The 19,567-nt window shown below is 36.6% G+C and overlaps 1 long non-coding RNA gene across 3 annotated transcripts in view; it reads right to left on the minus strand.

Moving 5' to 3' along the window:
- Nucleotides 1-19,567, minus strand: part of LOC121490449 — a 73,013-nt gene that overhangs the window by 52,391 nt on the left and 1,055 nt on the right. The gene's annotated exons all lie outside the window — the stretch shown is intronic.

Here is a 19,567-nt window from a genome sequence, read left to right on the forward strand (position 1 = left end):
TGTTTACAATTTCTTTGTAGATATAATAGCCATAATTTTCTCCTCACCACTTACTTGATTCCAACCCAGATACCGTTATTTAAAACATCCCCTCAAATTTTCCATTGAATGTTTCCCTGTAACACAATAATAAAATAAAAGTTCAGAAGAAAATAGGGTTCCATGATCAAATAAATTTGGAGTATGCTGCTAATACATAGTACACCTTTGAAAATTCATAAAGCAGGCTGCCATATTAAATGTTCTAACACATTTTATAATAAAGGAAGTTTTTAACTTATTAAGTCTCAAATTTTCCAAAATAACTTGATGATAGAGTGTTTATGAACTTATCCTGGGGAGATAATGATCAATGAAACACACTTTGAAAAACAATGCTATATCATATATGAGATAATTGTAATTGTCACCAGAATTAAGAATTTACTCACCATCAAAGCTTTCTAATTTCTCATTTTTAGTGGTCTCCTTTGGTAGAGATTGAGTCAACATAAAATGATCCTTAATTAACAGCATATACTGGTTTCAGAGGAACCAAAACCAACCTTTCAAGGTGCTTTCATAGCTATCACCATGAGTGGATCTTCTATAAGCCATTTCCACTTTTCATTAAGGTCTGTGATGTATGAATGATTGACTATATGCTAATGTGTATTGTGAATATGTTTGTGAATGCCGTGGGTATAAACCCACTCCTTACTACTTTTCCTGTTAAATTCCCTGGCCAGATACAAGATGCTATTTAAATACTCTAACACTGCAGAATCATTGCTGGCGGAGTATGGTAGGCAAGGAAAGTGTATACATATCCATAAGAAGTATCTAGCCCAGGAAGAACAAGTTTTCTTGATAGACTCAAAAAAATAATGAACTTATGACCAGGTTCCCTTGAGTCTTGATTCCATCTACACTGATCTCTAACTTTGGTAGAGTGGGCATTGAACAGTAATAGTAGTCCGATCAGCTATGTTATAAAGAAGTCCATTTCATCAAGCACTTGCAAACTTAGATTTCAACCATCATGACCACTTTATCTATGAGCTTTTGAACCAAGGACAAGAGTGTCCATTTAAAGAGATTTACATCCAGAAATAGATCATCTATCTACCCGACTGTTGAGAGTCTCTTCTGCAGCTGGTATTCTTTGATGAACATCCACATGGGATATAGATATCCTTACATTCTATACCCATTCTAAGAAACTTATTACCAAGTGTCTTTTGAAGAATTGTTTTTCAAAGCTTCAATCTCATTATTTCCAAGTCCCTGACCAACCTTTGGCAAAGAACAATCTTATGTGTTGCAGTCTTCCACTTCCACCTAGGGAGAATATCATGTGGAACCATTCAGATATGCTTTTCTGGTTCAGATATGCTTTTCCTAGTTCACTAGTTTTAAGGAACTTAAAAAAGTGAAGGAAGAAATTACAAGCTGAGTGGGTGCGCTGGTAATATTAATCATCTGTTCATAACACTTTGTGGTGCCTTCTTGAGGCCTAAATTGAGCCTGACTGGGTATGAATCATAGCCATTTGATGATGGGGGTATGGTTGAGCATGTTTTAGCATTTAGAGAATCAAATAATACACTTTATGTCACAGAGCTCTGGTCTCATGAGCATTTGGTGCCCCAAGGGCAGACATGGAGTTTCTACCAGGATCCAGTTGTAATAATAGAAAATATGAATATGGTATTGTACTACTTGTCAGACACTTTCACAAACACTTTTTGTATATTAATTACTTAAATCATCACAGTGACACTATGAAGCTAGTGCTATTATTTTCCCTATTTTTCAGGCACAAATATGGCATGGTTTAAGTATCATGTGGGTGGTCATACAGCTATTAAGGGAGAGATCTAGGATTCAAACTCAGAGAATCTGACTCCAAGGATTACACACTTAACTCCTCATTGCACCGTGCAGCCTCACTTCTAAGCCAGGAGTGATTTATTGAAAGCAACTAGTTATTTGAAGAAGCAGGCATGACTTTGCTTTAAAACCCTCAAGGTTACTCTTGTGATTGTCTTTTTAGGGCCTGCCACAGATTCTCTACAGTATTCCCTTCTGTCACAGTCACTTTGAGCTGGGTCATAAAGTCCAAGTGGTATTAAATTCTAAGTATCTGGGATTCTTATGATCTTCCAAGTAACTCTTAAAAATTTACAAAACAAGCATTAAAACTAAATAACATTATATCAAAATAATATTGCTCAATAAGCTATCACTACATATATTTCCTTTAGGTAATTGTCCAATTTTTTTCTATAATTGCTTATTTATTAACCAAACCATGGCCTTGATTTCATTAACTGTAACCTGCCACTCTCATTTCTTTGCCTCTGAATTGATAACAAAATGCAAAAAAAAAAAAAAAGTCTTTATCACAGGAAGATCTTCTCTCTCATATTCTCTTTTTAACATTCTGTTCTCTAGTCTGCATTAGGATGCCATGGCTGACAAATGTCTCATACAATAACAGACTCTGCAAATCTTAGGGGCTTTACACTCAAAAAGAGGATGAATATATTGCTCTAATTTTTGTCCTTTTGTCTTTAAAATACAGCTCTCTCTAACTTCCATAAGCAGGACAAAAAGTGGACAATTTCTATTACTTAGGACAACTACTTAAAGCCCTCTCCCTCAGGATTCAGAAAGAAGTTGATTTTTTGAATTTGAGAACAGGGTGTGACCGTCCAAAATGTTTTCAAGGAGCTCAACTTTCTGGTTTGTTTTTATTTCACAGCTTTTAGCAGTTTAATTTCAATAAGAATGTAAATATAGAATATCACAGCCAAAACTACAAATTTGTTGGATTATCTTAGCAGAGCTTTCTTACCATTGACTTGCCTATCAGTTTATCACCCTCAGGATTTTTCCCACCATGGCCAGTTGATGCTAAGTCACGGTGCCTACCCTCAGCCTTGCCTTGATCATTGAATCAGTCCTCACTAGTATTTCATAGTCTTGGAAACCAAATCATCAGACATTTAATCTCACAAATGATCAAATTACATTACAGATAGTTGTGTGCATGTCTTTTTCACTATATTTTGAGTTATCTTAAAGTAGAATCATGTCCTAGTCACCTTTGACATTCCTACAGTTTCATATGTGTTAGAACATCATAAAAACACAATTAATACTTATTGAATTAAGAGAGACCTGGAGGCAAAACCCACACCTTTATAGATCATTTAATCAGCAATAATAGAGGAGGTGATTCAGTCCAGTGTTGGTGTCATTTGGAGAGACCTCAGAATCTTCCCCATGGGCAATTTCCTGCTTGCCATATTGTCAGCCAGGCATGTAGGGACAAACATTGTGCTTATTTGGTAATTTGATGCTGAATTTTGTGAGTGAGGTGTTGTGATTTTGTATCAGAGTTTGATTTGCAGTTGCCTTGGAAAACAGTGCTTACAGAACGTCAGTTAAGATGTGTATAAAGCTTTTCTAGTATAGCATCTTCTAATTTTTGTGGATCTGTTCTATGACCTCTTGTCATACCAAAAAAATTGAAGACAAATGATCCTTCTTGCCTTTTTTGAGATTTATTCTTCTAGTTAAGGTTGTATTAAACCTTGGGAAGAAAATTTATTTTCCCAAGATCAATTATTCCTTAATTTATACATCTCTTTTTTAAAGATTTTATTTATTCATTTATGAGAGACACAGAGAGGCAGAAACATAGGCAGAGGGAGAAGCAGGCTCCCTGCAAGAAGCCTAATACAGGACTCAATCCCAAGACCCCGGGATCATGACCTGAGCCTAAGACAGATGTTCAACCACTGAGCCCAGATGCCCCTATACATCTACTCTATAAAGAGCACTGTAGATGCTAGAAGGGCAGGATGGAAGTACAAATATTAATAACATAAAAATTTATTTTTTCCTAATCACCTCCAAGGAGCTTTTGCTTTAGTAAGTGGTAGACTATAGACTCTGGCTCTCACTGCTCCAGTTTTACCAATAATTTTCAGATTGGATTTTTCTTTGGGGGAAGGGTGCTATGTTTAGTAGAATTCTCATGCACTCATGTGACCTGTATAGAATTAGTGAGAAATGAATGGTAGAAGTAGATTTGTACAGAATTGTACCAAATGGTTCTATTCTAGTACCTCTTTGTCAAGATGTCAAAAACAAGACTGGTGCCTTGCATCCCTATTTTTATCATGGTAGGTTACCAGAATAATAAAATATAAACTATAAATTAATGGAATTTGATATCCAAATTAAATGGTCACATAGTCATAGAATTAAACAGTATTTTTTAAACAGAAATGCTGTTCTTATCAAACATTTTCTTCAGTGAGTATATAGTCCTTTCTCATTTATTCAAAGTTTGTTGCAAGCTCATCCCATCTTATTATTTGTACTAATGGGGAAATACTGTTAGATTTGTGATCTTATGTTGCTAAGTTATATTTCTACTGCATTACCACATCTCCCATGACATATCTGAACTCCTGAGTATTTGAAAAGCTGCTTCTGACATTGGGACTCTTAGTGAACTACTTTTTTCATCATTTTTTATCGTATAATACATGCCAAATCATGGATTTTAAACAGATAATCTTTACTGTAAACCTTGTCAATAAAAAGATAAATCAAGAGTAGTGAATTGTCACAAGAACATATCAAGGTTGAAATTTCATGTTGGTAAAATATTGTTTTTTTAATATGATAATGTATTATACACAACATTCCTTAAATGTTTTTGAAGTCTCGTTATATACAAAGTTTATTATCTGTGAAAATAAAATAATTTGACAGGTTCAAAAATATAATACTGATCCATCAGCCAATTATATGTTATATGATCAGACCTAATAATTACAGAACAGGATTATAGTTGAGGGAAGAAAAATACATATTACCCCTATGTTCGCCCATCTGATTTTTTGTAAAGCACTATAAATGGAGATGAGGACATGAGCAACCTGAAAGAGAACTGCAGTCCAAGTTGGAAGAAGAATAAGACAATAGAATTTAAGTATAATCCACTTAACGATTATTAATCTAGTTTATACTAAAAGGCGCTGTGAGGAATACATAAAATTTCTATCAACAAGTAGTTTACGATTTAATTGAAAAGTAGGTTAAAAACAATTTAAAAGTGAACTATGTAAGACAACATAAGCTTAAGAATATCTGCCAGTGATCCTGGAATCCAAAAGAAAAAAACTACAAAGGGAGAGAAAAGCTCATTTTCTTTTAGAAGATTTTTACATTTTAGTGGGAATAGGAAGATGGTACAGAACATTTAGGTTTATTAGAAATCACCCACAGGGATGAAATATTTCAGGCTTTGTGGTAAAAATGAAATGATCACTTCACTCAATACCTATACAAACAGTACGTTCCTTTGGCACTGTTAAATTGAATTGCGCGTCTACAAAACTGGCCATACAGGAAGCGTAATCATTCACTAGGACAGCTAATGCTAGTATTACATTTAATTCTAGTTCTGCCTCCTTCAAGTTAATATACATTCTAAAGAACATCTCACAGACATTATTAAATTGCAGGAATAACAATAAAGGGAATTTACTTAGGAGAATTTAGTGAAAAGGAAATGGGGTAAAAAGGTAGAAATCTGGGCTAGTGAGAATTTCTCACACCTGACAATTGGGAGCTGGTTTTTTTGAGACAGAAAGTGAAGAATTGAAGGTAAAGAGCCTCCAGAGAAGAGAAAGGCCTTAAGTCAGTTCCAGCAATCTAGCTTTATGCATGTGACTTTATACCAATAAATGCTCTTGACTTTAAGCTGCTTTTCTTTTTTTGTTCCTCTGAAATATAAAATTCATTTTGTTCTCCTCTGTCCATCAGCCAAATGCTAGAACTGCATTTCCCCATGGACTTTATATACATAGATATATATTAAGGCTGAGTGATGGTGTGTTTAGCAGCTGAAAATATACTAGGAACAACCACATCTTCCATGCTCTCATAGGATCTCTCGTGAGGCAGATAGTTCTTTTCATCTCATTTGGATAGCCAAATTGAGAGAGAAAAATGCTAACATTGGCTGGATTCTCTCAAATATTACCTCTGAAAACTTGTTACTTTCTGACCTGTAGACTTTATATTGAAGTGGAAAGTCAACATTGTGCTTTTTGTGAGCCTTTTCATGCCTTGTCCATGAGGAATGCAGATGGTCACTCTAATCTTTCATTACCATCATTATTCTTATGGAGAAGAAGTAGCAAATGGCACAGGTTTAAGTGTACATAAATCTAGTCCAGCCTTCTTGTGAAAGCACTACAGCCAAATGTTCCACTCGGGCTAATTTGTTATGTTACAGGGGAGAGGTGAATCGAAATAGAATACCTTGTGATAAATTGGAGACAAGGGTCAGAGTGCTATCCTTTATGATCAAGGGAAAAACTAGATTCTAGCCATTAGTCTTCCTGGTTCAGGATGGCCTTGTAGCATAGCACTGCAGGGTTCTTCCATAACCTGAATGTAATGCTAAGTAAAGATGCTATCACAGACCAGAAAATCTTAATCCAGAAAATCTGTACTTGGGTAGCAGTAAGGGATATAATTTAATTGTTTGGATTTGGTTTTCTGAGTGATCTCAACAATAGAATAGGCTATGACTTAAGTTTCCCTTTTAAGCTTCTAGAAACAGAGTGTATACAATGGATAGTTCATTTGTGTTTCTCACATCTTTTATATGTCTTTAATGGCATAAAATGGTCTGCAAGTTGAAATAAAAGCAAGCAAAAGTAAAATTGTTGCTTTGTGCGGCTAATGTATGTATATATGAAAAGGCTATCAGCTATTTTGTGGCATTGCCTAACTGATGCTTTTAAATGGTCATTCCTCACAAAAGCCCTCTTCTATATGAAACATGGTCACTGAGCATATTTATTCATGTATAGACAATTTTATGGAATATAAAACAGTGAAGGAAAACACCAACTGTTGAGTGCTAGCCAGGTACCTAGAACCCTTATGTACTTTATTTGCTTTTTTCTGCTTAATCAGCTTATAACTTAACTCTGTTAAATGTATTTATCTTTCACAACTTAATTTTATTCCTCAAATGTGTATGTGATCCTATTCCCTATTTTTTAAAGTTTTAGATCTTTACATATGTTTGGTTTCAGTTTTGATCTGATATTAGTAATTATAGAAGATTCTACATATAACCAGCAGCCAAACTACCACCTCAGTGAGAGGCTCTATAGGTAGAAATTGGAAGCTTCAATATTCTAAAGCCTAACTGAGTCAGGCACTAAAGTTCTTTTCCTTGTCTTCTCTTTAAGCATCGAGACATGTTTGTTCAATTTATGTGGTCATTGTATTTTTTTAGAACTTTGTCTGAAGGAAAAGAGATGATTTAGCTGATCTTTAGACATCTCATTCTGCTGAAAACATAAGGTCTAAAAGAGAAACTTGATAGTATTCTAAATACGGACTTTAAATATTTCAGAATTTTCTCAAGTATTTTAATCTACACAAATTTGATTTCATTTTGTGATTTATGCTTGTCTTTATAATTCAGCTGATATGGCATTAGTAGAATTTCATTATGTAGTATTTTGATAAAGAAAATAATTAAATTTAACTTCAATCAAATGTTAGATTGTATTCTAGTCTTTTCCCTGTTGGATGTTAATATAAACAAAATCTCTCTTAGTGTTGTGAGCTGAAAAAACATAATGAAGGCATAATAAAAAGAATAAAGGATAGAGGCCTGGATGGCTCAGTTGGTTAAACGACCAACTCTTGGTTTCAGCTCAGGTCATGATTTCAGGGTCCTGAGATAGAGCCCCCTGTAGGGCTCTACAGTGGGTGTGTAACTTGCTTAAGATGACCTCTCTCCCCTTCCCTCTGTCCCTGTCCTCTCTTACTCTCTTTCTCTCTTTAAAAAATGAGGGGATGGTTCTTGAATAAGGATGCTAAGAAAAGCTGTGTGACTTCCTGAGCTAATTGTTGATACTGGGTGGGAAAAATTTCTTCTATTTCTAGGAAAAATCAAGGCCAATTTTCTCTTCAGATGGTAAATGTTGATAATATGCTTGACCTTCATCAATACACAGCATTATGTCACCAAAAGACTTCAAAGATGTATGCTTCTCTAGGAAATTCTCTGGAGGCATGTTTCCTTCAGTGATGTGGTCATAGCAGTACTTACTATTGGCCCAAGGATAACTATATGATGTCTCATTTCATCTCTGGTAAATAAGGATGGGAGGCTAGTTCTCACAAGTGATCCATCTCTAATATTCTACAAAATGCACAGCTCTCTCTGGCTGAATTGATTTTAGCACTAAAAGCACAGCCGAGGTTAGTGCAACTCCATTCATCTAGCAAATGCTGAGTCTGTACTGTGTGCAAAACCTTGTTCTAAGTACTAAAGATAACATGGTAAATAAAAGGATGAGATCCCTGATCATGGAGGTAACATTGTAGTGGGGAATAGAGATCATAAAGATGGACATAATAAGCAAATTAATTATTGATTGCGTTAAGCGCCTTGAAGTGAACAGAGCAACAAGTAAAATAACTGAGGTAAGTCACTTCAGATAAGGTCAGTGAGAATGCATCTCACAAGATGAGCCACTTAATCTAGGATCTGAGGGATGTAAATAGATGAAGGAGGAAAATTCCAAGAGAGGAAGTAAGTGCAGAGTCTCAAAGGCTCAAGCGTGCCTACCTGTCTGAGAAACAGAAGGAGGTGGTGCCCCCCTCAGGTACAGTGAACCAGCAAATGGAAATGAAGAAGCAGCAGAAGATGTAGGACAACCGATCTGGGCTGTGGCAAGGACTCAGGCTGTTCTAAGAGCAGCGGGATGCGGTAGGATGCCATGGAGGGATATTAAGCATAGCAGTAATGTGCTAGGTTTTAACTTTTTTATTTTTTTTATTTTTTAATTTTTTTTGGTTTTAACATTTTAAAGATCATACTGGCTTTTCTGTAGAGAATGCCTTCCTCAAATTTTATGATACCCTGCTTTGAGCCCACTTACAGAGATTTTAGCAAAACAGCACTTAAAGGTACTACTTTAAACCCTTCCCTTTGCTTTAAAGAAATAATTGAGTAAATTCCGCAGAAACCTAATAGAAGAGCCAAGAAAGCATACTTGATGAGGCCTGGTGTCTGTGTTCAAGAAAATTTCTCTGCCACAGCCTCTCTTGTTTTCTAAAGGGAGGAAGCAGAGGGGCTCGGTAATGTTAGCAAGAGCAAGGAGGAGCATCTTCATCTCAGTTTTGGCTTCTGAATTGGAATGAAAATGAGTGTTTTTCCCTAATGTCTTTCCGTACAAAAGATGAGCATTAAGCCTCCTCAACTTTCCAAGCACTCTCTGTCTCACATTTTTGAGTTTCAGTTTCCCATGGGTGCTTCCTCATTGCTTGAGTTGTGAAGGGCCTCCAACCTCTTCTAACTAGGTAGAGACCTCAGTGAAACTAGGGTCACCCAGCAGAGGAGAATGCTTTCTGTCTCTGTCTCTGTCTGTCTGTCTCTCTCTCTCTCTCTCTCTCTCACACACACACACACACACACATTCATGAGTGTGCACATGCAACTATTCTTTATCCCCCAAATTTTTAAAAGTCAATCCACATTTTTAACCCTCCCTGCAGACTTACCACTCTCACTTTCCTGCATTCCACCAATACGGGCCTCTAATTGCTTCAACACCCTGCAGAGATGGAGGTGTTTTTGTTTTTTGTGGGGGTTTTTTTCCCCTCTACTGGCCTCAAGAGAGATCTTTTCTACTACATTTCAGAGTAATTTCACTGATCAGTATTTGACAAATATTAAAAGAGAAACAATTGTCCTTTGAGTGCTTCTAAAGTTAGGTAATGAATCAACAGACATGAGATTTGATTAACAAAGGTCCTACCTACAATTTTATTGAATCTAGCAATTGTGATAATTAGTTATTTTAATATTTAATCTCAAGCTTGCAACATTTTATGAGAGGTGAATCGGTAAGGTTTCAAATCTTCACATTTTACAGATTTTAGAACTGGAGGATTGAACTGAGTTTTCCAAGGCCGCAAATAAGTGTTTTGGAGAGCCCAGGCACCCTGCTGCTAGAACTGTGCTCTTGTGACCACATGCCACAAAATAAAACTGCTTCTAAATTGGTTTTCTTCTCATCTAGAGGTTCAGAGTGACTGGGACTTGGGAAATTATTATTTATCATACATTCTGACAGCATGTTGCTGCCATTCTTATGATTTACTATGGAATGGAGAAAACATTGCCAACCAAGCATGACAAAGCCACATCTCATTATACATTCCATTTGCTCTTCAGAGCATGGCTCCTAGTGTATATGTACATGTGCAATTTCTATTGTAGCAATAAAATAAAATAAGCCAGTTTGGCTCTTTTACCTATTGAAGGCCTTCAAATGTATGCAACCTCTGGGATACATCAAATGCTTGCCTGGATTATAGCCATTTTTTGGATTACAGGATCTTCTGATATTGACAAGGATATAAAGAAACACGAAATAAGGAATAGTTGCTTATTGATGCTTTATTCTTGCTGTCTCTCCAGAGCCCCAGATTCATCTAATGCCTGTCTTTAGAGATGAATTATATCTCGATTTCTGGAGAGACTTCCTCCACTGAAATGCTTAAGAGGATTACCACTAGCAGTACTGTGCCCACCCTATGTGTTTTGCAAGTACAATGCTCGCGTAGGAGTTTTCCTTTCTTATTTTTACATTTTACCCTATCAGTTCTTGCTTGGCAAAGCAATGCTCTTGAAACAAGCGACTACTTGGGAACAATATTCCATATTAGAGAAAAATTAAGTTTATCTCAACAAATACTCTGTTCTGGCCTTTAATGTCAGCTACTGATTATGAAAATAAAAGTATAACTGATACATTTATAGGCAGTTCTTTGGGGTACCTAGAGTGCTCAAAAGGCTTCTGTGTGCAGGGATAGAGAGCAAAGCTCGTAGTCATTGTGGCTTCATTTTACGCTCAGTACCCGTGATTCAGCATATGATGTTGCTTCGCCTTTTACTATTTTATTGCTCTGCTACTGAGCATATTATGCATTAGCACTTCAACAGGGAAATTTAAAGAGTGTTATTCTATTTATTTTAAGTGTCATATAATTATGAATTGATTTACTAGCCATTGTAATGCTACAAATGGTAATTAATTTATTTGCATAATATGTAGTTTCATAGAAGTTCAATTATAATAAAGCATTTGCTAAATGCACCATGAAAATAGTGTTTCCAGAGAGAGCGAGAGTCTGAGGCTGAAATCTCTTTAGTCAGTATGTGGTTGTCAACACGGGCAATCCCTTCATTTCAAGATGGAAGGGAGGTTTCCTTAGCCCCATGGCTCACTTTCTATATTTTTTCCTTATTTTAAAATAAGATATCCAAGACCTTTGAGATATGCTAATAAGTACACGAAGTAATATGAAGTTCAGCATATTGATGCAGTTAATAGCCAAAATCCCTTTAGTCAAAATTGAGATAGAGATACATAATTGGTTACCATTTTGCCTGAACAATGAGCTAGCAGAGGGCAGCCCTGGACCTTGTACCCATGTCTGCTTCCCATGGATTGCTGGCTCCCTCCCTCAGATAAGACATGGGGGAAGAGAAGGTGGGGTGCCTATAATCCTCACTGCCTGGAAACATGGAACCAGCACTAGGAAAGTGCACGTTCCTGGTTCCCAGGCAGTAACTTAATGGTACGAAAAGCCAGACTGTCTCATATCAAAGAGTTTTTGAGGACTCTCCCACTAAAAACAATGCTTTCCACACTTACCCATGAAAAAGAAGAACACAAGGGAGAGAGGAATCCCTCTCTTGGTATACGGGTATGCCTTGCATGTCAGTCACTACCTTGACCCCAGCCTGCCTCTTCTGGGAAGGAGGGGAGATGAAGAAAGCACCAGTGCTTTTCTTATCTTACCAATAAAATCTTGTTAGTAGTTCCTTTTCAAAAAAAGTCTTTTCCTCAAACCATAGCATGTGACAGAGTGGAAAATGTCCTGAACTGTGATAAAAGACATGTGACACAGACCATGGCCTTTAAGAAAACTACCTGATTAGTCAATTTATTATTATATTTACTATTTGTCTCTACCTACTGCAATCAAAGCTCCATGTGGCAGAAATCATTTCACTGAATCTCCTAAGTGTGGTATGTTGCCTTTTTATTTTCATTCATCTTAAAGTCTTTTCTAATTTTCCTAATGATTCCCTCTGCATCCAATGGTTATTGAGGAGTGTGCACAACCTAACTAAAGTGGAGTCACTTACGTTAGGAACAAAATAGAAATGATCAAACCAGGCACATGAAGGAAACAGAATCCTTCCTTATGAGAGTTTATAGCCCTTCTTAGAAATCAGCATAGGGTACTAGCCAATTCCCAAATGCCAAAGCTATCCAAGTCATCTCTGGACTTCCTTGTTCCCCTGACTCAGTGACCCTGATCCAAATGAGAAAGAAGACCCCTAAGCAACCAATCAGCTGAAAAAGCGAAATAACTTTCATTTGTATTCCATAAAAATCCCTTAGTTGGTGAGTAACTGGGAATTTAATGACCCATAGCCTGGAGTTTCCCTGCTTGCAGGTCAAAAGCCTCACATTTAAATTGAGCTTTCTGCTTTGTTTTATCCAAGTGCAGACTTTGCTTTTTGACAAGTGTATTATTTAATTTCCACATATTTATGACTTGTCCAAATTTCTCTTTATTATTGATTTCTAATTTACTTATATTTTGGTCAGAGAACATAGCATGATTTCAATTCTTTTTTTTAAATAGTTTATTTATTTATTCACGAGAAAGAGACAGAGAGAGAGAGAGAGAGAGAGAGAGGCAGAGACACAGGCAGAGGGAGCAGCAGGCTCCATGCAGGGAGCCCAACGTGGGACTCAATCACAGGTCTCCAGGATCAGGCCCCGGGCTGAAGGCGGTGCTAAAGTGCCGAGGGCTGCCCCTGATTTCAATTCTTTTAAACATATTAAAACTTGTCTCGTGGGATAACAGATGGTTTATCCTGGATTGTGTTTCATGTGCACTGAAGAATATATATTCTTCTATTGTTATGTGGAGTTTTGGGTAGCTGTCTGCTAAGTCTAGCCGGTTTTCATTAAGTTGTTGATCTTCTGATTCTTATGATCGCCAGACTCTCTATTATTGAATATGAGATACTGACACTACCAACTACTGAATATTTTCTCTCTGTAGCTGTGTCGGATGTTACCACTTGTATTTTGAAGCTGTGTTGTTAGTTTCATATATGCTTATACTTCTATGTCTTCTTGATGGATTGATACTTTAATCATTAGGAAATGTTTTTTTTCTTTTTCTCTAGTAGCATTTTTTTTGTCTTAACATTGCCTGGTATTAGCATAGCCATTCTAAATTTCTGTTTACTGTTTGGTCGATAGGTTTCATTCTTTCGCAGTTATATTTTTTAATCCATTCTTTTAATCTCTTCCTTTTGATTGCAGTGTTTAATCCATTTCCATTTTAGAGAATTGTTGATATGATTCACATCATCCATTTTGCTATTTATTGTCTATGTCTTATGACTTTTTGTTTCTGCCTTCATCTATTAATACTTTTATTGATATTAAAGAAATGAATTTACTTGAATTATTTTAATTTCCTTGTTTTTCATTTGCTGTATTTTAAGAATTATTTTCTTTGTGAATTCCAGAGGATTAATACCTAGTATATACCAATTTAGTTTAGAAAAAAATATATATGTATTTTTTTATCATCTTTTTCCTCCTAATTTAAGAGATCTATATAAGGTGATAATTATAAATCCCAGTAGATGGGCACACAATTTATATAGACAGAATCTGTGACAATAATAGAATAAAAGAAGGAGAGGTCAGAGCTATACAGGAACTCTGTGATGGCTGGCTATGCCTTCTCCACTCTACTAGGCAGTTCACAGTTCCACCTTAGGTTTCACTGCCTGCTCACACAGAGCCTCAACATTATCCAGAGTTGAGAGTTTAGGGCCTCCTTAGATGTTTGTAGGGCATACATATAGGCCTGCCCATGTGCAAGGACTTCTAGATTCCCAACTATGAGCTGGAATTTTTTTATAGCACCTTTTGAATATCTCAATCTCCAGGTAATTATGAAAATTTTTCTAGTATTCTCATGACTTTACAGAGAGGTTTCCAGATATCTTTACCCTACCATTCCTTTTGATATTCTCTAACATTCGATATTTTAATGTATAACCAAATGATTATGTGCTGCAAAATTACTTAGGTAAATAGCAACTTTCTCTCCCCTTCCCCCCACTAAATGGCAATGTAACTGGAATGACTATTTCTTATCATTCAACTAAAATACACACTAGATCTCGACATCTAAGTGCAAAGTAAATGATGATTGAGTATATACAGGATTTCAGAGAGACATTCCTGTAGATGGAATGTAGAACCTATATTCTGATTAATCTTAAAGTTCCTTCAAGTGCCTATCGATTAAACAAGCCCATTGCGACGCTCAGAGTCTTTAATCTTGTTTATTATAAGAGCTAATTTGTGCACTTGGTGACTCTACATTTATGGCAGCTTCACATGTTCCCTTTAAAGGAAATTTCACATGTATGAGAAATGCTCTGAATAGTTGAATTCCGCCATCATTATCTGAGGTTTAGTTATTCTCTGTCAATGACATTTTTCCAGTTAAATCCTCATTGTCCTCAGGAAAGACTCCATCAGTCTCTTAGCATGTAACTTCATTCAGTGAGTTAGAAATGAATTAATGTATTTTCATCAGATGAAAGTATTGTGTGGTTACCTTAATGATCATTTAGCTTGATCTGCATTCTGGAAGCAATGTTGTTATGACAGAAGACTAACAAAGCTGACACTGCTTAATTTATTTTGATTTGTCACCATTCACTTTATTTTGTGATGCAAGTCTATGCTACAGAATTTATGAAGTTGGACTTCATTCTCACAGCAGTAAATTTAAGTAAGTGGGATGTAGCTAATTTCCTCTGACAAGGAAGTTGGGGTACCCCTAAAAATAAATATCCCAAGTGGCACCCTTAGTAGTAGCTCATATTCCACATGGTAGTAGCAACTGAGAAAAGGGATTCATTACTGATGAAAGTATTTACTGGGTATGTACATATAGTTTCCATAAATGATAAAATGGCTATATTTACTACAGAGCTACCATTACCCTACATACAGGCTCCATCTGGCAACATAGTGTGATAATAAACTTGGGGCAGCACCGAATGGAGATTAAAAGTAGGGTAACCACCTACAGAATGGGAGAAGATATTTGCAAATGACATATCAGATAAAGGGCTAGTATCCAAGATCTATAAAGAACTTGTTAAACTCAACACCAAAGAAACAAACAATCCAATCATGAAATGGGCAAAAGACATGAAGAGAAATCTCACAGAGGAAGACACAGACATGGCCAACACGCACATGAGAAAATGCTCTGCATCACTTGCCATCAGGGAAATACAAATCAAAACCACAATGAGATACCACCTCACACCAGTGAGAATGGGGAACATTAACAAGGCAGGAAACCACAAATGTTGGAGAGGATGTGGAGAAAAGGGAACCCTCTTACACTGTTGGTGGGAATGTGAACTGGTGCAGCCACTCTGGAAAACTGTGTGGAGGTTCCTCAAAGAGTTAAAAATAGACCTGCCCTACGACCCAGCAATTGCACTGTTGGGGATTTACCCCAAAGATACAGATACAATGAAACGCCGGGACATCTGCACCCCGATGTTTCTAGCAGCAATGTCCACAATAGCCAAACTGTGGAAGGAGCCTCGGTGTCCATCGAAAGATGAATGGATAAAGAAGATGTGGTTTATGTATACAATGGAATATTACTCGGCCATTAGAAACGACAAATACCCACCATTTGCTTCAACATGGATGGAACTGGAGGGTATTATGCTGAGTGAAGTAAGTCATTCGGAGAAGGACAAACATTATATGTTCTCATTCATTTGGGGAATATAAATAATAGTGAAAGGGAATATAAGGGAAGGGAGAAGAAATGTGTGGGAAATATCAGAAAGGGAGACAGAACATAAAGACTCCTAACTCTGGGAAACGAACTAGGGGTGGTGGAAGGAGAGGAGGACAGGGGGTGGGAGTGAATGGGTGACGGGCACTGGGGGTTATCCTGTATGTTGGTATATTGAACACCAATAAAAAATAAATTAAAAAAGAAAAAAAAAAGTAGGGTAACCATTTATCCTGGTGTTCCTGAGATATCTCAATTTATACTTACTGTCCCAGTGTAATTATGCCCAGGGCCCCCTTTAACTCTCAAAATTATCTCAATTTGGGTGGTAAATTACATATAGTCACCCGAACTAAAAAGCACAGTCTCTGAAAATGGCCACTGTGGATTCAAATTCATATTCTTTTATTTAATGCATATGTGATAAAAGTTTACCTTTAAAAAAATATATTGTATTTATTTATTCATGAGAGACACCCAGAGAGAGATGGAGACATAGGCAGAGGGAGAAGCAGGCTCCCTGTGGGGAACTCCATGCGGGACTTGATCCCTGGACCCCAGGATCACAACTTGAGTCAGAGGCAGATGTTCAGCCACTGAGCCCCCCAAGTGCCCCAACAGGTTACCTTTTTTATGCCTCAATTTCCTAATTCATAAAAAGATAATGGCAGTAGCATCTGCCTAATAGGGTTATGTTAATTAAATGGAATAGTACCCAAGTGCCATATATCTAATAAAGAATGTCCTATACCACATGCAACAAATACAATTTCTAGGCTACATTCATTAAAAAGATTTCTCTTGTCCCATGAAATTGATTTACTCCAAATCCATTTTTAAGGAGAAAATAAAGACCAAGGGTCCACCAACTGATGAATGGATAAGAAGATATGGCATATTACTCAGCCATAAAAAAGAATGAAATTATGGCATTTGCAATGACATAGATGGAGCTAGAAAGTATTATGCTAAGCAAAACAAGTCACTCCAGGAAAGATAAACACCATATGACTTACCTCACATGAGGAATTTAAGAGCCAAAACAAATGAGCAAAGAGAAAAGAGAGGGAGAGGCAAACCAAGAACAGATTCATAACTATAGAGAACAAATTAATGGCTACAAAGGGCGGGGAGTGGGTGGTAGATGGGTGAAATAGGTGATGGGGTTTAAGGAGGTCACTTGTGATGAGCCCTCAGTGTCGTATGGAGGTGTTGAATCACTATATTATACACCTGAAAGTAATATTACACCTTACGTTAACTAGAATTTAAATAAAAACTTAAAAAAATAAAGAATAAAGACAGAAGGGGGGGTCCCTGGGTGGCTCAGCGGTTTGGCACCTGCCTTTGGCCCAGGGCACAATCCTGGACTCCCGAGTCCCATGTCGGGCTCCCAGAATTGAGCCTGCTTCTCCCTCCTATGTCTCTGCCTCTCTCTCTTTTTCCCTCTCTCATGAATTAAAAAAAAAAAAAAAAAAGACAGAAGGAAACAGCACTAACAAAGTATAATAAAATATGAGTGAATTTACTAAAAAGAATAAGACGTATTTTTGTGAGCAGTGCTGAACCATATTTTCCCCTCCGGGATAGAAACACTTTAAATTAAATATCAGAGCAATATCCTAATATTTTTGTTATTAATTCACAAGTTTACATCTATCTGGATCAGGTGCTATCACAGGCTCTCCCAAATTTGCCATAATATTATCTGAAAATCTTAGGAAATGAATAGCACTATTCCTTTACTTGGAAACCTCTGAAGTTAAAATTGTGCCTTCTGGTCCCTGGAGTACACAATTTGCATTCTACTGATTATAGTAACACCATTGTACTTAAAGCTTCCCCCTTTGGGTGAATGTAAATCTCTGTCTATTTGATCCCTTGCAGGGAGCTTTTCATTTCAATAGAAAATACAAAAACAGTCTTTCACCTAAAACACACACACTTGGAATAAGTTAATACAGAACTTGGAGGAATGTAACTCAAGAGTCTTATTGCCTTGCCTGATCATAAGTGAAACGATACTAAAGTGTATTTTTTTATTAACTTGCATTGGAGAGATTTTTTCCTAATTCGTATATTCGGCTCACATTCTAAGGATGCAAAAGCGCCTGCAACAAGGCTTCAGTAACTTCTCTCTCTAATACATCAATGCCAGTCAAGAATGTGGCAGTAGGCAACAGCAAAACTAACTCTGCATTGCAAATTGACAATAGGATTTTGTCCTTTTAGAAGTAAAAAGGGAGTCCGCTATTCTCATTAAAGACACAGCTGATATGTTCATTGAGTGAGAGGTAATTTTTAAGATAAAGTGACAGAGCTCTACTTCACTAATTTACCTTGGTTAAGAATTCATGCATGATGTAGGCATTGGTGCTAGCTCAAGAGAAGTAGAGGAGGTGAAATTAAAACTGCTTTCCTTGCCCAGTCTTCTTGGAAATTCTTCAATTCTCCCTTTTGTCAATAAGACTTAAGATGGTGCAAAAAGCAGAAGTTTATCTTTCTAACCTTCGTGAATCCAGAGTAAACTGGCTACCTAATGGTAGTAAAGACAGTAAAGATAGGTAGTAAATGGTAGTAAAGATAGGTACAAGTGGCCTCATCAGAGACATTTATGGCAAATGGGACATGAGGTGATGATGGATGTCCTCACGGACAAGGCCTTATACTTTGGGTAAATGGTGTCAGAGAAAGCTTGGGGGTTCTGTCGTTGTTTAGGCTGAATGAAGTCCTAAGCTCCACTCCGTATTTTGCAATGAGAGCAACAATGACCAGTGCAAGTGCACCAAGGAGTATGTGTACTGAGGAGTATTGTATAATAAAGATATCTAGCATACTGCTTCTTGAATCAACTGCTATTTGAAAAAAATGAAACTATTTGAAACAGAAACAATTATCTGATATGGCTCTTAGAGCTCCTATAGAAGACATTTAGGCGGTAATTTGTAAATTAAAGATATGTGTTAGATGTCCAGGGACAGCAGTGGGCACTAGACTACTAAGGGACTCTATAAAAGTGAACAACTGTTCTTCCAATGAGATAATGATATATTTACTTTATCCACCAAAGAACTGGTTGCCTGATCCAGTTATACTATGTGATGGTCTACAGTATTCACTGTACATTAAAGATATAGACAATAGTCAAGGGCAGTGAGGAAAAGATCTTGGAAAAAAAAATAATTACATATAATTTCATATAATTTGCTTATACAACCTGCAGTGACAAAAAAGGTAACTCCCATTTCTTCTCTCAGTTGAAACAATAATCAGTTGATTGTCAAAGCACTATGGTATTATAAATAAAAACATGACCCTTGGATTTAGGCTTTCCAGATTTATGTTCCATCTCCATTCTTAGCAGCTGTTTTTTTTTTAATTCAGTTTTTGTATTTTAATTCCAGTATAGTTAATATACAGTGTTATATTAGTTTCAGGTGTACAATACAGTGTTTCATATACTGCTCAGTGCTCATTGTGATAAGTGTACTCTTAATCCCCTTCACCTGTTTCACCCATCTCTTACCCGCCTTCTCTTTGTTAAGCTTCATTTTAAACAAAGTGCCCTCAGTTAAAG

This window comes from Vulpes lagopus, chromosome 5 (assembly GCF_018345385.1).
Source record: "Vulpes lagopus strain Blue_001 chromosome 5, ASM1834538v1, whole genome shotgun sequence".
In the NCBI taxonomy this organism is placed as follows: domain Eukaryota; kingdom Metazoa; phylum Chordata; class Mammalia; order Carnivora; family Canidae; genus Vulpes; species Vulpes lagopus.